Below are 6,561 nucleotides of genomic sequence, written 5' to 3'. Positions count from 1 at the left end.
TGACAGATGGTGTTTTGACAGGTTGTGTTTTATGACCCTTAACAGATGGTTTTATGACAGTTTGTGTTTTATGACTCCTTAACAGATGGTGTTTTGACAGTTTGTGTTTTTATGACTTGTTTGACAGGGGGCGGGACCATCAATCAAAATCTGTACAAGTTGTCAACTTTAGACAGAAAGTATTTAATGGTTTTATGGCCGGTCATTTAGAGTGATTGTTTTTCCTGAGTGTATTTTATGTCAAGCCTATGCTGATATGTTTAATGACGGCTCGTGTGTGACAGCTCGTGTTTCGACATTTGATGACAGCTCTCACCCTTCCTCCCTCCTTTCTCACAAGACCTGCATTCTTTCACAGGGGTGCGTGTTGTAAAGCGATTAAAGATTTCAAAAACTCAATGTTGGTAAAACAATCACCCATTACGGTGTCAAAAAGTAAATGTTTATTTTAGATTTAGACAAATCATGAACAATGCTACGATTAAAACTTTTGATTGTAACATCACAAGTTATTTAATTAAATATTCCGTATATGGGTATAGTTTAAGCAATGATCTAAGCCAATACTACAATCTTTAGACGATAGTCTAAACTAAATAAATTTTTAAACGGTTCAGGAATTCCGTGAATCTTTTCATTACCTGCACTATAGTTTCACGCGTATTAAAGATCCGGCGGGGCCTGACAAAGCGCCGGGTGAGTGTTCATATCTGCCATTTTAAAATAATGTTAATAAATGTAATTCTGTCCACTATGGCAAAATAGGATTTTATTTTAGATTTAGTGGAATCTTTAACCAAGTCTCTGATTAAGACATGTGTATACGTGCACAGATGGTGACAGAGAAACTTATATATGACGTTAATAATCTTTTAAATGTTTTTAAGATGTATTCACCCCATTTTGGGGTTTTATTTTTAATTAAAGGCTTCTTAAAACATGTGTGAATATGTGTATATTATACAAAGAGTCTTATATTGTCTGCTCTGACAAAAATAAAGTATTTTTTTAGGTTTAGGGGAATTGACTGCGTGTGTCTTATAAATACAACTTGATAATACGTTTGTTTTGTAAAGAGACTTCTTTAAAGTCACGCAAGAATAAAATATTTTAGTTGTAACTGGTTAAACTTAAAGCCGATATTTTCTATCGAACTAGTCTATTTTCTGTTCAGACACAAAGTTTTCTGATGCTGATATTATGTCAGTGTGTGTTTGTGTGGGGGTCGTGTGATGTAATCTTTGAAAGTTTATGACCGAACCTTTATTGGGGAGCGACAAGAGATCTCCCGAAAACAGTTTGGATGGAGCAGAGCTGTTATACTCAAGTCTATTGGTATGTATGTGTTTCGCTGTGTTCGTTCCAGTATTTTGTATGATTTATTTAAAAACTAAAAATTCGATCTCTGGTATTGCAGCGAAATTGTCTAAACTGGTATTAACTATTCCTGGTAAATCGCGGAGAAGAGTGGCCTGAACAAAAAAGTCAGACCGAGACTAGAACCACCCGCAGCGTAACACGGAAATCTTGGAACAAAAGAGACGCCGACTGGCTCGTGTTGTCCGGTGTGTTTTTATTTAATCCTGTTACAATAGATTTAAACAAACTGGTTTGGTTTAATATTTTCTAATAACATGTGTTATCTGTTTTAAAGGTTTGGATATCAGAGGCAAAACGAACGTTGTGTGTACTATTGCAAAATATATAGCGGATCTCCACGGTACGTTTATCTTGCATAAGAAAATTGTTTTATTTAGATATTTGTCCTAATAACTTGTTTTTATCTGTTTACAGGTTAGGATACAGACCACAACGCTTTGGACGTATCTTTAAAAAAGAGAAAAATCGGAGACTTTTTGGATTTGTCTGGGACATTTTAAACATTTTGTGGCAAATTGGATTTAAAACGTTTCGGATACTGGATACATGTGTCGGATTTGTCCACAGTGCTTGTTTAAGACGTCTTCACCTCATTTTAGGGTTTATTTTTAATTAAAGGCTTCTTAAAACATGTGTGAAAATGTGTATATTATACAAAGAGTCTTATATTGTCTGCTCTGACAAAAAAATAAATTATTATTTTAGATTTTAGGACAAATGTCTGCGTGTATCTTATAAATACAACTTGATAATACGTTTGTTTTGTCAAGAGACTTTTTTAAAGTCACGCAAGAATAAAATATTTTAGTTGTAACTGGTTATACTTAAATCTGTTATTATCTATTTAACTATAAGCTATAATTTTCTGATAAGCCTTAAACAGAAGCTGCGCTGTGAGCGTCTGGGTGTTTGAGATAATTCACATTAGGGGGCTGCTTGTAAACTAGTGTCTTTTAAAACCGCCGTGGTAATATGTAATATGGTAACTCTGTCAAAAAGTAAAAGGTTTATTTTAGATCACACCCTATTTTATGGCAAACAATGCAGTATCTAAAAGTTTGTAACAACACAATTTTATTTAATGAAATATTCAGCATGGGTATAGCAATGAACTGTGCCAAAACCACCGGGGGCCGCCAATAACACAGTCTTTAGGTTAAGGCTTTTTATTTTTAACTAAATAAAATCTTAATCTTTTCATGCACAATATTCTGTTCACACCATTAGATTGCGGTCCTGCGCTTGCAATAGAGAACATAAGCGGATGCGTGTTCATATCCATACGTTAAGAAATCGTCCATATGTCAATTCATCTTCTGGGGTTTGTTTTAAAAAAAAAAATGACACATTAAAATCAACTGTGAATATGTGTTTATTACACAATAAAATGTAATTCTGTTCGCACCGGTATAATAGGGGTTTTATTTTAGATTTGGGACTTTCTTTAACCAAGTCTCTGATTAAAACATGTGAATGCGTGTACCAAAGTTGTCAGAAAACGTATGCTGATGCGCTCTTATATATGGTGTTAAGAGCCTTTTAAACGTTTTAAGACATTTCACACCCTCTTCTGGGTTGAATTCATTAATGTCATCTAACATCCACAAGTGTAGGCTATTTATAAATGTAACACGGTAGGCATTGTCAAAATAAAAGGTTTCTTGAACATGTTATTCCAGCGCGTGTTTCTTGTCTTGCGAGTGTTCATCATATTTATTGATGTGGAAAAAAGTTTGTTGTTTTGGACGATCAGTTTCAGTCTCTCTCTCTATCACCATCCGTTAGCAACCAGCAGACTTTAAAGCCTATTTATTTTAAACTAAATAAAAGCTGATTCGCTTCACGAGATCTGTGAAGCATTTCAAGCAGGGGGTTCTGTTCAAGCCATTAAAGATTGGGGCTCCAGCGTTTACAATAGAACATACGAGGATGCGTGCACATATCGGCCATTAAGAAACTTTTAAACGATTAAAAAATTCATATCTTCGGGGTTTTGTTTTAAATTAATGACATCTTAAAACCAACTGGGAATATGTGTTTATTACACAATAAAATGTAATTCTGGCCGCTCTGACAAAATAGGGTTTAATTTTAGATTTACGGAATTCTTTAATCAAGGCTCTGATTAAAACACATGAATGCGCGAACCACCGTTGCCAGAGAACGTACGCTGAGGCGCTCTTATGGCGTTAAGAACCTTTTTAATGTTTAAGACATTTTGACCCCATTTCCTGGTTTTGTGTCCGCTGTGGATCCCAACCTCTATGTGTTTATTATACAACAAATGCAATTCTGTCAACATTTCTAGTTTTAGAACGCCTCTGATTTAAACATGCGGGTTTTAAAATGAAACGGCCATTTGACTATTATGACAAAAGCTATTCGATCTTAATTTTGTTGTTTTAACATCCAAAAGTTTTTATACACATTCCATAATTAAACATCTGGGTGTGTATGAGTAAGTTTATATCTAATGTCACATGAGCGGTACCAAGTCGCGCATGTGTCTGTGTGTGTGTGCATACAGTATGTTTATGTGTGGGCGTGTTTATGAGCCCAGTGTCTTTGCAAGGTGTGTGTGTGTGTGTGTGTGTGTGTGTGTGTGTTTGCATGGGGGTCTATGATGTATCTGTTTGTTACTAAAGTTTTGATATTAAGTCTGTGTCCTCATTGACAATAAGTAGGGGTTTTTAGATGTAGGATTCATTACACAGATACTGATTAAATCATGTCATCCATTATTTGCGATTTAAAGAAACTTAAAAGGTTTAAGACATTTATCTCACATTGTGGTGTTGTTTTTTAATTAATGTAACCTTAAAACCATCTGTTATCCATTTAGGGAACAATAAAATGTTTGCAAATATTATTTATCAAAGTTAACGATGTTATAAGCCAGGATGTCACTAACGTGACAACAAACATTTCTTTAAAGACAAAACATTTAACAAAATTGCCATGGCTTACAGAGACACACTAGACTTTTTTTTTGTGTGTGTGTGTGTGTGTGTGTGTGTGTGTGTGTGGTTTTGTTAAACATGATTGTGTGCTACCATTAAACTATCTATATCAATAACACCAGATAGGATGTACCTCTACATAACAGTGAAATGTACATATATTAATTAGGTAAACCTTAACACTTATTTAAAAAATAAAAATATACTATTCTAACATCCTAACATGATATTAGGTTATAGTAGGTTTTAAGGTCAATCGGCGTCTTTAGCTTTACGACTTACAGCACAAAACCCCCAATGACAGGAGCGATGACAGGATTTTTATGAAGTGGAGCAGACCCTTGGTTTGCCTGAGGGGTTAGGTTCAACTTAGGTTAACATCTATCAGTGCATAATAAGCAAACACAAAATTATATTTTACCTATGGTTTGTTACTGAGGTTGCTAGGTTCGCGTATTTTTCTGAAACATACTTTTTCTTTTCAAACTTAGTTAGGATACACACTTTTGTCGCCTCAAACACCTGATCAAAGTTTTTCTTCGCTAGCGTCAACTAATGTCTGAGATTTTGTAAATTCATCAGATGGTCTTACGTGTGTATTTCTTAAACAAACATGTTGCTTTACAATCTTAGGCAGAGTTCATACGTTTGTTTTCTCATAAGTTGTTCACAGTTTTTCTTCGCTAGTGTCAACTAATGTCTGAGATTTTTTGTAAATTCATCAGATGTTTCTTACTTGTGTATTTTCTTAAACAAACTTTTCTTTTCAATCTTAGACAGTCTTCATACGTATGTCTTTCGATAAGTTGTTCATAGTTTTTCTTCGCTAGTGTCAACTCATGTCTGAGACTTGTAAATTCATCAGATGTTCTTACATGTGTATTTTCTGAAACAAATTTATGATTTTCAAACTTAGGTAGTCATCATACTTTTGTCTCTACATACATTTGTTCAAAGTTTCTTGTAGCTAGTGTCAACTGATGTCTGAGATTTTGTAAATTCAACAGATGATACTTACACATGTATTTCTTAAACAAACATATGCTTTTCAAACTTAGCTAGGCTACACACTTTGTCTATTCATACAATCGTTCAAAAAAATTTCTTCGCTAGTGTCAACTAATGACAGAGATTTTGTAAACTCATCAGATTTCTTAGTTGTATATGCACAGACAATATTATACTTATAACAGTCGTCTTGTTTTCTTTTGTACGTGACAACATATATCTGTGATTGTTTTATGAACACAGATGGTTTCATTTCTGTAGTTTATGTAACACCTTGTCAAGCTCTTAAAGGTAGTACTAACTGTTTAAAACAACAATGCAAAGTGTTTTAGATTTACTTGATAAATCTTTTACATCAAAACAAACTAGGATAGCAATATGTTTGAATCTGTAACAGGTGATACCACCAATAGCGTGTTGTACATAACAAAGTCTGCAAAATAATAAAGATTGATTAGGTTTTTTTATTTAGTAAACCTTTTAACACAAAGTGTAGAGTCTTTTGTACGTAACAACAAAGATGCGATGAAACAACGCAAAACAAGAGAGGCTGCGTTTGTTAAACCACATATAAATTAAGATGCATACATCTACAAATGGGGCAATGTTTTTAATCTATTGGTCCCGAATTTAGAGGCTATACGGCCAAACTATTTCAAACATTGCCCCATTTGTAGATGTATGCATCTTAATTTATATGTGGTTTAACAAACGCAGCCTCTCTTGTTTTGCGTTGTTTCATCGCATCTTTGTTGTTACGTACAAAAGACTCTACACTTTGTGTTAAAAGGTTTACTAAATAAAAAAACCTAATCAATCTTTATTATTTTGCAGACTTTGTTATGTACAACACGCTATTGGTGGTATCACCTGTTACAGATTCAAACATATTGCTATCCTAGTTTGTTTTGATGTAAAAGATTTATCAAGTAAATCTAAAACACTTTGCATTGTTGTTTTAAACAGTTAGTACTACCTTTAAGAGCTTGACAAGGTGTTACATAAACTACAGAAATGAAACCATCTGTGTTCATAAAACAATCACAGATATATGTTGTCACGTACAAAAGAAAACAAGACGACTGTTATAAGTATAATATTGTCTGTGCATATACAACTAAGAAATCTGATGAGTTTACAAAATCTCTGTCATTAGTTGACACTAGCGAAGACATTTTTTTGAACGATTGTATGAATAGACAAAGTGTGTAGC

General features: G+C 33.8%; 1 long non-coding RNA gene across 1 annotated transcript; it reads left to right on the top strand.

The window, feature by feature from the left end:
* Positions 1-692: 692 nt before the first annotated feature.
* On the top strand, positions 693-3,009 carry LOC135730627 (uncharacterized). Its single transcript, XR_010526023.2, has 3 exons — positions 693-1,565; positions 1,655-1,720; positions 1,795-3,009. It is a non-coding gene; the product is annotated as an uncharacterized lncRNA (long non-coding RNA).
* Positions 3,010-6,561: the final 3,552 nt, after the last annotated feature.

The sequence above is a fragment of the Paramisgurnus dabryanus genome, chromosome 20 (assembly GCF_030506205.2).
Source record: "Paramisgurnus dabryanus chromosome 20, PD_genome_1.1, whole genome shotgun sequence".
In the NCBI taxonomy this organism is placed as follows: Eukaryota; Metazoa; Chordata; class Actinopteri; order Cypriniformes; family Cobitidae; genus Paramisgurnus; species Paramisgurnus dabryanus.
Note: the sequence above shows the minus strand (reverse complement) of the source record. Positions and strands in the feature narration are given on the sequence as shown.